Source organism: Ptychodera flava, chromosome 8 (assembly GCF_041260155.1).
Source record: "Ptychodera flava strain L36383 chromosome 8, AS_Pfla_20210202, whole genome shotgun sequence".
NCBI classification, from domain to species: Eukaryota; Metazoa; Hemichordata; class Enteropneusta; family Ptychoderidae; genus Ptychodera; species Ptychodera flava.
Window position 1 is genome coordinate 9061590 of NC_091935.1, and position 11300 is coordinate 9072889.

At 39.0% G+C, this 11300-nt stretch overlaps 2 long non-coding RNA genes across 2 annotated transcripts in view; one reads left to right on the plus strand and one right to left on the minus strand.

The window, feature by feature from the left end:
- Window positions 1-11300, minus strand: part of LOC139138408 (uncharacterized) — a 251467-nt gene that overhangs the window by 122243 nt on the left and 117924 nt on the right. The gene's annotated exons all lie outside the window — the stretch shown is intronic.
- Window positions 201-5255, plus strand: LOC139138404 (uncharacterized). Its single transcript, XR_011553601.1, has 2 exons — window positions 201-279; window positions 1057-5255. It is a non-coding gene; the product is annotated as an uncharacterized lncRNA (long non-coding RNA).

An 11300-nucleotide genomic window follows, 5' to 3' on the forward strand; every position in this document is an offset into this window, starting at 1 on the left:
CTGACACGGGACTTGCGAAATGCATTACTAACAAGGCTGGTGAAAAATTCATCTCTATATGTACGGAGAACCTGTTTGTTTCATAGTGTGCTTTCCGCCAATTTTTGCAGAACACAATAGTTTTACCGTGTATCTGGTCAGTCGCAAGAAAGCTATAGTTGTTGTTAACGACGATGTTTGTGATACTTTTGTTTATCAATGCAGAAAAACCTTGCCTACATAGAAGTGTACTTTGACAGTCTAAGCGTGCAGTTCATCAGAGAAAACATAGCATATACGGTGAGTTACAGCCTCTACATGACCCCTGACCTAGACAATTGACACACACACTCTTCATGACCCCTGACCTAAACAACCGACAGATTCAATCTTTTGCTCATCATGCCAATATTGTCGTACATACATTTTGTGCAGTACTGCAACATCTAAGTATTTGGGTGTCAATATTATGTCAAAGATTTAATATATTTGGTTTTTGCATTGAGGTTGATACACTTTAGACCATAAGATTGTCACGTGGAAACGAATGGTGACGTCATCAAACCGCGGGCAAATTAAGAAAATAAAATAATTGAAAAAATGCTTAAACTGGTTGACGAATTTCTCTGATATGGGACTCTACTATTAAAAATGTTGATTTTTCGCGCCTTCCTTTGTAAGAAACTGACTGTTTTTCATAGATTTTGTGGCACAGTAAATATCTCAACGTGCAGATGCGATTTCTCAAATGGGGTAGCCAACAACTCAAAGCCACGTGATCTTTAATGATTGCGAGTGTAGCTGCGACAGATAAAAGATGGTCCATATACGTAACACGATTAACATAAAAATTTTGGGGTGGCAATGGGAGGGGTTCACTTATGTTGACTGATGCACAGGAAGAATTTGTCGGCCCATCCCTGGCTATGATAACTGAACCCTCCTTTAACTCTTTGTGAGCTTTGCGACAGACTCTCAAAGTGTCCTATTTGGACTTGAAATTGTAGAAATATCTGCTGACAAATCCATCACTCATATTCTGACAAAAAGTGGTGGTTTTTTTTTCTGTATATACAGAATGACGATTTGATGAGCGATCTTGGAGGATTGCTTGGATTATACATCGGAGTTTCCGTCATAACGATATGTGAGCTTTGTGTCTTTATAAAAGCCTCATCGCGCTGTTCGTCTTTCGAATAAAGGATGCGTTCTTCAAGAGGAGGAAAAAGAAATCGGATATGTACGACACACAGCAGTCGCGGGACGCCGGCGTGAATGGCGTCGTCGCGGACACTTCGGTGCACGATGGTGGCGCTGTTTCCACCACAGTGGAGACCGAGAATTTGTGACAGTGTTATGTTCTGCCAGTATGTACGGATATATCAACAGACATTTACAAGTGGCACTATACGTGAAGAGACGCTCGTGACCACAGTCATCGACCCATTAGTACTTGCTATGAAACGAGGAGCTTCCCGCGAATTAACCATGTGGTCATGGATTGGAGATATTGACTCTACGTAAAACCTCGTGTAGCATTGATTGCGCCGTAGAACTTCCAAGATAGCAGCATCAATTTTCCCAGATGTCAATGGAATACGGAATAGTGACTCTTCATTCGCCGCGAGACTCATATCCCTTCGAATGGACTCCGTGCCGATAGAGATTTTGCGGCCAAAGTCTTCGTACAGTCCATAACAGTTATTACCATATATACATTACGTGTTACAAAGGCATGAAGAGTTGATTTATTTCATTTAGCCTGTCATAAATGTCAATATTTCAAAGAGATTCAATCGATATTTTGATGATTTTAAAGAATGCTGTCCACAGACGTCCATGAAAAGTGAGAAACCCCGCTTTCCGAGTGACGACACTTTGCACAATGACATATACGTTAGTCATTTGCTGGCCAAACGGTGTTTCTTCGAACATGGACCCTCCTCAAAACACCTTTGCAATGCTGACCTAGCCACGGAGGGCACATCGGACGATTGTCCCCGATTGTTAGCAAGATCGACGGTTCATGTTCAATGGTGTATGTCATTGTTGCATCCCTGGTATGGTTTAATAGTTCTAAGGGATGGACCATTTTGTATTCGGGGGTGTTGGAAGATTGTCTGTGGAGCATTGTTTTTTCTCACTGCTTCACCTGGAATTACTTTTTGCAACCGTGAGATCGAATTCTTGCATCTCTTTTCACTTTCCCTCTCAGAGTTTTTTTCACGCGAATACACGCGCCGAAATGCCAATAAATGCTCTTTTTTATTAATATGCTTTTCTGCTCTGCATTTGGCATAACAAAAAAGACTGAATGAGGAAAGAAACGGAAAGCAGCACAAAGTTTACGTAGAATATAGGCAAACAGCATCTGCTTCAGAATACTGAAAGTTGGAAAGAAAACATAAACATTCTTTACTACCACAAAAATTACTGATGGAGACAAATACGAAGTCATTTAGGTCTCAGTGCAGGAAAACCCTACCATTGTATGTGATTAACTTTGATTTAGGTATTAGGCTAAAAGTATGTTGCACACACCGACTAAGGATTTGAAAGACTACAAATGCATAGAGATAGTTGAATACTGGAATTTCATGAACAGTCAAAATGTATTATACATAAAATGAATCCCATTATCACCTTGTCAACATAGACAAGTGAATATCCCAAGAATAGGAATCTTTTTTTCACTGCCTAATGCAAAGAAATGTTAATTAATGCTAATAAATCAAAATGCAGCTGCTGCATATGTATATGCTACAGAAGTATTTGGTATTTCTAATGTTTCAAAAGTTGACATTATACATTGGTTAAAACTTAGGGTATGTATTGCTATTCTTTGTGGAAGGCAGCTTCTGTTTGGTATCAACAGGTGTATCCTATAACATGCTTTGAAAGACAAAATAAATCATAAAAGGATAATATTAAGACATTTATAAGAAGGTCAATTTTACGATATTAAGGATATTATTAAGATATTTATAAGTAGGTCTATTTTATAGCAAATTCTTGCACTATTGTCCAACCCTTGTCACATTGTATGGCAAATGTTGTGCTTCAAGTTGATAGAAATTGAAAAATGGTAGTTCTAGAAACATTCGATATCGGGGTCAGTGCGGGAACCTCTCGATGTGCAACAAATACTTTTTATGACTAATTATGATAAGCCTAGCACAGCATTGTAAAGAACAACAATGGACACAGGATGTCCAGTACAGGCTAAGTGAACAAGCTGAATTGAGTATTCAAGCTATTTCCACGTATAAGGAAACTGCAGCACAAGCACAGCAAATGAAAAATGCTACTTAATGTTTCAAATTGAAACGCTGGCTTCATGTAAAAAACAGCAAAAGTGTGAGTAAAATCGGGCATTAATGAAATGTAATGAATTCAAATGTTCAGTGTGGAATTTTTGTGCCGAAAATGAAAGATGTTATAAAAATAAGATGCCCGAAGGGCGCGTCGACTTTGAAAGATGTTATAAAAAGTGTGCCCGAAGGGCACACCTAAAATTAAAGATGTTATGCAATGTAGCGCCCGGAGGACGCGATGAAAATTTAAAGTAAGGACTTAAAGTTACTGTTCATGCATTATTTTTTATTTTATATCTGCTGTCGAGCTTTCTCTTTTCTCTGTCATCCATGGTTGGATTATTTTCAAAGGCAATCTCTCGGAATCTTTTTTTCCGAAATCTCCCAAGCCCCCCCCCCCCCCCCCCCGGATATAAAATGGTCCATTCACAAGTGCTTGACCTATTGGTTGTTTTACGGGTACTGATCTCAATCACATAACATTACTTACATTTTTTCCGTTTACATTGCCTGTTTTATAGATTATCCGTAATTTTTTTAAAGTTATCTTTGTTTTAGGAAGTGTATTAATTATTTCGTGAAGTGTTAAATTTGTCAGGTTGATGATAGCTGCTTGTACGTTCCCTCTTATGGATTCTATATTTTTTCAAAGACAAAATTTGTGCTGCACAGCTTCTAATGTGAGATCAATCATCCGTTGTGGAAATCTTGTGCCTCGATACCTTCGGCCGTCATACTAAAAGTAGTTCATTTTGTAGAATAACATATTCCCCATCGAGTGTGTAAAGACATTGTCTACAAATTATGCAAACCGCATCTCCACTTTATGTGGCAGGTCAGGCAGCGCGACAAATGCAGATAAAAATATCTCAATAAGGCCAGACCAAAAAAAAAAAATAATGTTCTGGGGCTCTTTCTGATGAATCAATAAAAAGCGGCGAGCAATTTTGTTTTCCGAATAATATCCAACAATTTTATGACAACTTGTGCCAAGTAAATGTATAGCTCCGGTAAGAAACACACAGTAGATATTATTTTCAATGAATTTATTCAATTTCAGTGCAGCAAGAACAGCTGCTGATGAAGTGTGTTTTTTTCCTGGTAGAATGCACCTCGGGGACAGATATTCAGACTCTCAAACGTTTGCAATATTCTTGTGGCATACCACTTGTAGGGGCTCATTCTGAATCTTATGGAGTATGTAGAGTTTTCAGCGGCTCAGTTATGTGAAAATCGGGAATTTTATTCCCCCTCCCCATACAGATAACACAAGGATGGCGGCCATTTTGAATTTCAAATATCGATAATCATAGGGCAGTTTCTCCAGTAACAAAATTTGCATGATGACCCTTGATTCTTACACTTGACTTTGAAAGGAAATTGTTGAACAGCTTGCTCGAGGAAAATTTCAGCAAAAGTGTAAATCTTTTATTTTCGAGGCCAAAACTACCTTAACTAACTAACCGCCATTGTTTGAATGCAACCCCGTTGTTTTCTACGGTAGAATTAGACCTGTATAGCGGGGTATGGAGTGAAATTTGAGCTTTTGAAATGACCGATATTAATTTGTTAACAGTTCCGTCTGTCACGCGCGCATTTCATTATGTACAGTGCCGTGTATGATAAATATTGAGGGAACTTAAGCCTGGGACAGTGGATTCATCCTATGAAGGTTGCGTTCTCTTCTCAGTATATTTCGTATATCTCTTCCAGCCAACAATTTCTCAATTTCCTCAACAACAATGTGTAAGTGGGTCATCAACATTCAACGCACAGAGTGTCCGAAACTCGACAGCGTCACTTACACTATACTTCGCGACGTCCGAAAAGTGAATGTGCGTTACTTTGGGTGTCATTTTTGTGTACGGTAGGGAGAAATTATGCAATCAATGTAATAACATCTAACTGTGAAATGTTGATTTGTAAATATTTTTATTAATAAAAGTCAACGCGTAATCTATAGTCGTTGTTTCATGATGTGTTCTGCATATTTTCTACATCAGGTGTCAATTACTTTTTCCTATCCCCTGTTAACATACTCTTTAAAAAATAGTTTCTACATGACCACTTTCTTAGGAACGGTTCATTTGACCTGATAGTCTGCCTATCGCTTCTCAGTTATGTTACCCTGAAAATGACAGTACTTGGACCCGAATAGCATTAAACTTCGACGGACTACGTGTCTCAGCCGAGCCACGTCATGTAGACACGTTAGCGCCCTCTATGGCCAATTCTTCGTGCTTTTTACTCCGATGCAGCTTCAGACAAGGGTGTCCTTCGGATGTCTTTTAAATTCGACTCTTAGTCCGTGTCAAACGTAAAGAGAGGAACAGAAAGGGGTTATCATAGAAGTGCATTACATGCAAAGTGAAATCACGAGAAATGGTTACTATTAAATTGATATTATAACCGTTCGTTATGAGGTAGTTAAAACTTGTGAATACACTGACCTTTTTAGTCCACCTGGAAAACAAATAGTGTTCTAATTTTCAGAGGCTTCATATCTAAATTTACTCCTGACAGAGAAATTTGAAAATTTGCTCTATACATTTCTATACGTAGCAGTGGAACAACATTAAAAGACAGGATTTCCTTAAGACTAATAATTATCTTTAAAAATTTATCATCTATCAAAATGACTATATTGACGAAATATAACGATGGCCACTACCATTAATTCAAGTGTAAGATTAAAAGTAAGGTCCCATATTGAAGAGAAACCACCACGCAGCCATGGTTTAAGTCTGACTTTATAGGGCATATGGTATTGAACGAAAATAACCATAAGTCACCTCGGTCTTACAAAATGCAGTAGGTCAAAATTATGATATTTCTGTCAGTTTACATTACTACATAAGTACGTATAGGATATGTTGAAGAATATTTCTCGGCATTTCAATGGTCTTCGTCTTGTAGATTAACTTATTAACATTTCTTACTTAAAATACGGTCCTTTTTTGTTGACGAAGGGCTGTGCTTAAATTGCATGCAAAATATTGATGTTTAATGGTGTCATACAGACTGAAAAACAAGAATGTGTTTTGGCGCAATAGCACTCTGCAGTTACGTAGTGCTGAAAAAGACTCTCATTGGAAATACCTGTGCGTCGAGGCAAGTCAGTCACTTAAAGGCAGGGGAGCCTATAAATACCCCCTATCTCCCTGGGGATTCATAATCCAACATGAGTGGCACATGGTAATTCAACGAATGCTCCCGAAAATCTGGATCTTTCAACAACCATGGTGTAAATTAAAGCACTGTTCCAACATATTACGTTTTGTGAATACTTGTGGCATCACCCTGTTGGCGAAATTCTCTCATTTTTTCCATTTTAAGTTGATTTTTTATGCCAAAACTGCTTCGATGCTGTGTTCGAAGCGTCCAACGAACAATAGATGAAAGCATTCAAACAGCTGCCAATCACGAGGGGACGCGCAAAGGTGCAAACGATCAAACATTTGTTGTGTACATCGGATCGATTACGATGTCAACAATGAATAAACGATTCTTACTACTCATGGATGTAATCATGTACTACTGAACGAAAAAACTTGACCAACGGTTACTGAACACGCGCCTCAATGAATTCAGACACAAACGGACTACTTCATGGTTTCAAGCAGATTGCCTCTCCCTTTTTGTTCGTTGATATGTGTACCTGTAGGCCTATGAATGGGTGATGTTTTTGTTGACCTGCAGTACGATATTTTACGATAGATCGCCTTTGGAAGTATGTTGTGGCATAGCCCTGCGTACAATGACGTGTATTCCCGGCGTTATACGGCCTCCCACCACAGCTCTGCTGATTACCATGGACAAAACCGGCAACATGCGGATCAAATTTGGACGGAGCACGAAAAACTACTTTCTAACTGTTTTCCGCCGAAATCAACTCGATTCCGATCTACATGTATGCAGCCTACCCAAACCACTCAACCGCTCACAGACTGCGAAAAAAAAATGCTCTCGTGATATCCAAAACCGTTGTTTGCTCGCGATGCACGGTCAATGGCTCATGCAGTGGACGGGCATTGGATACGTTCATGCCACGAGTCAACTCTACCCACGATTACATGTATACAGGTGCCCATGAGTTCATTATTTCTGTCGGGTCGGGGCGATGAAACTAAATCGTGATTGATTCATCTCTGTCGGATTTGACCAAAAAGAGACACTTGACATAGATTATAGCATCAAATGTTGACCGTTCAGACTGAAACATGATAAAAGATCTGAAGATCGCCGTGATCGGTGATGTCGTTCTTCTCTATACGTTTTTCTGAGCTAGTTTTTTACTAAATTGTTCGAGTATATTAGCTGACGTTTTTTGAAAACTTAATCAACTTTTCTTTCCCAACCTGGGCACAACATTACCTTTTTTACTTTCATGGTAACCTAGGATGAATTAAATCGCAGATTAATAGACTCTTATGTTCTTCCTCGATTGTCTGTGACTGATTTTGCTATCTCCATATCGATATTGCGTTCGCACTCGGGTGTCTTGAAACTTACGTCATTCACTGAAATAGTTTTCGGACAAACTCAAGAAATTCGACAACTACTAACGAATAGTCGGCAAAATTTACAGAGACAAGCAATAATAACTATTGTCATTTTACCGTCTTTTTTACCATTTTTGCCGTCTTTAGATAAGCGGACTCGTTTGACGGAAGCAGTATATAACGATCTGAGTTCCCATATTTTTACCCTACCGTGTGAGTGTAGTATTCGAATGAGTGAGATCATAATCTTACGCTGTTCCGAGTGGTCAGGAGATTTTTTTATATATACAATAAATTGACCTTATCAAAATTATTGTTTTACATTGCTTAGATATTGATACTTTTTCCGTACGTTTTGACTGTTGATTTGAAGTTTCTGATTCTCCATTGGCAGCAGCACATGACACGGTTACAACCGCCATGTGATGACCAGAGTGTGATTGTAAAGTTGTCGGGAAGTTGTTCAGAAGAAAAATCATTTTGTATTTAGAGGCTTCAGTTCGGGATTTTTCAAGATAAACAAATCATTATACATTTCCTACGTCTTTGAAACGGGGATTACGGTAATGTGATGAATGTGATGAAAATTTTGTGAACGTCTTTGCAATGTGTTCCCACGATGAGTGTGAACTGATTCTTTGTTAGTAAAAATCGTCAGAGATGGTCCAGTGACCGTGATAAAATAAACACAGATGCAAACCATTGCGAGGAAGATAGTAAGAAATTCACATTGCAATATTTGCTGTCGTATTTCTCAGCAGGAATAATCAATTTTTACACGTTGTGTATAAGATCAGCAAGCAGGTGTTCGGCGGTCAATTGCTTCTATCATAATGATCTTGATCGCAGCTATTTGGCGAGAAGACAGCGGGTACTTATAATCTCGCAAAATTATTGATATCATGTCTTTGTGTTGAAAATTTTCGATCGGAGGCAGCTCAAATCAACAGCCGTGATATATTCGGAATCGTGTTCTCACTGGACACCGAACTACCTGCTATCAACAGTACGTTATGTACCATCGGCGGTAACACATTGGTCGTAATCTTGTCTAATTCTGCCCCGCCGTTTGTACAGTCCAGAAATTTCAAAGCTAGATTTTTTCACCCTGACATATAATACAGCGACCTTGCACACTAATGATCATTCCACTGTTTTTTTTGGGTTTGTTGGTTTTTTAATTTGCTCCGTGGCCCCGGTAAGATTTTTTCAATACGATACAAAGTTTGAAATTTTTTCAAGGTAAATTTAGTATATTCCCAGTTTGTGGGGTAAAGTTTTCTGGAGTGAAAGTTTGAGTTGACGCTGATAGAGTAGACGTCGAGCCCGGCACAGTTGACTGGGACCCGGTCGGTTTGGGGTCGTTTAGTCCAGAAACCTGCAGCAGAGTTCTGTATGATCACTGTTCGGCATTTGGGTGATTTTTTGGTCAAAGTAATGCAGTAACAATGTACGCCAGATTTTTTGTGTTGTTTTTGTCACAACTGTCATGTGCGTATACGGACGGTTTTCGATTAAAAACGGTAGTAATATCCAGTGCTCGTAAATGCGTGCAAAATTTATTCAGTGACTGTTTACGCAGCAGTCGTAAATACGACTAGGATTTACCACCACGTAACAACTGTAAACACCGCATCAATAGTCCATACGAAAATTTTGTGCTGAATCGAGGGAGATAACAATTGCGGTAGAAAAGGTCAGTCCATCATCCGTCAAAGTTGTTGATCGAAAAATCTTCACTGAGCGCCAACTACATGGGGGCTGTTTATAGTTGTACACGTAGTTCTGTGGGCTTTCCGCTGTCACTTGTTACGAGCTATGTTCAAAGTGCGTCAAGCTACGAATATTTTCATGTACTGAGTTACAGACATCGGTGAAGTACCGGGTACATTGATTTTGTTCAAAACCACTGCCTGTTTGTTCCTCGTGTTGTTTTTTGTGTCCCTAACGTCGACTGGCTCTATGTGCGTACAAACATAGCAGTCGGGATTAAGATTTCCTGGATAAATAGATTTATTCCGCCTCTGACGCAAAGATACACACTGTTTTACATGTGCCACTCCTAGGCCCTGGGATCGATTTCCATACCTTTAATAACCATGTGAGAGAGTGTATTGCATGCAATAGTAGCCTATCTGTGCAAGTTAGGGTGAGGCGAGTTAAAAATTGATCAGAACTGTGTTTTACTGTTCGTTCGTTCTGCGGCTTCACGGAGAGTTCGTTTACTTCAAAACCTACGCTTCCTGAGGTCGCACACGTCATCGATTTACTGAAAGACGAGACTGTAATGAACGGTAAATAGCATGTAATGACACATCAATAAAAGCTTGGCTCTCGAATTTCGCAGAAGCAGCTGAAAACGACCGGCAGAATCAACCGCACCGCTTGTTGCAGTGTGAAGATCTCAGCATGAGAGTGAATCGACTGAAAATGCAAACATCCATGCATGCGTACATTTCAAATGTTTACCCGTACTTCTACTGTCAATCACACGCATCCTAAGTGCATGTATTTGAGCGTCTGTTGTGGGGATCGATGCGACACATTTTAACCGTTCGTTGTCAGGAGAAATTCATTTTAGCGGCATTACAAAAAAATCACATAGATGTATAGAAGAATGTTTATTCTGTTGTGAAGCGATTTTTTTCGACAAATACAAGTCGTCGTTCATCACCGAAGGACACGCCATACCCGTTATTTATACATGCTTTCCTAGCCAAACATGCCCTACTTTTGGTGTCGGCTAGTACGTGAAAAATGTATAACGTGCTTCATCGTGGAAATAGCTTCATCAACTGGAATTGGATAATTTGAACTAAAATTTAATTCGAAAGCCGATATTTGATTATAATTTAAGAGATCACAGTTGTAACAGTCTCCTGGCGCACCGATAAGGTATTCGTACTTAACAGGCCAATGTCTGCAAATAACAATAATGTATGCAACACTTTTCGCCCATGCATTCACGCATAGGCGTGTTTTCAGCGACAGTAAGGTGCGCAAATACAGACAAGATAGGACTTGAACGCGGAGAAGAGGGACCACAGAGCCATCTGGCAAAAATACACTCACGTAAACGCTCTCTACCATGTGTCGGCCATTTCGCCTTTTCACATGCGAGAGCTGGAGCCGACAGTTGTAATTAATCATCACCTAAGAAGTTCAAAGTTTGAAATATTAATTAAATGAATATTCAACAATATACTCGACGTAGATGTAATTTTGAATAAATGATACCACAAGAACAATATGCCATATGTAACAATTTTATCATAAGAATTATTGTTTGTGTTAGTATTACTGTTATATTTACGTATTTATTTATATATAACTTATTTACTTATAGAGATTTTACTTTCAAGAAGTGCAACACATATGCCGTCGAATCATAATTCATTTTACACTTTACACCTTAGTGATAGACAGCAAATAAAATCGATTATTAGCATCGCATTTTAAATCCTCGCGATGTGTGATCTTTCAATTCAGTCTGTGACCTGTTGGC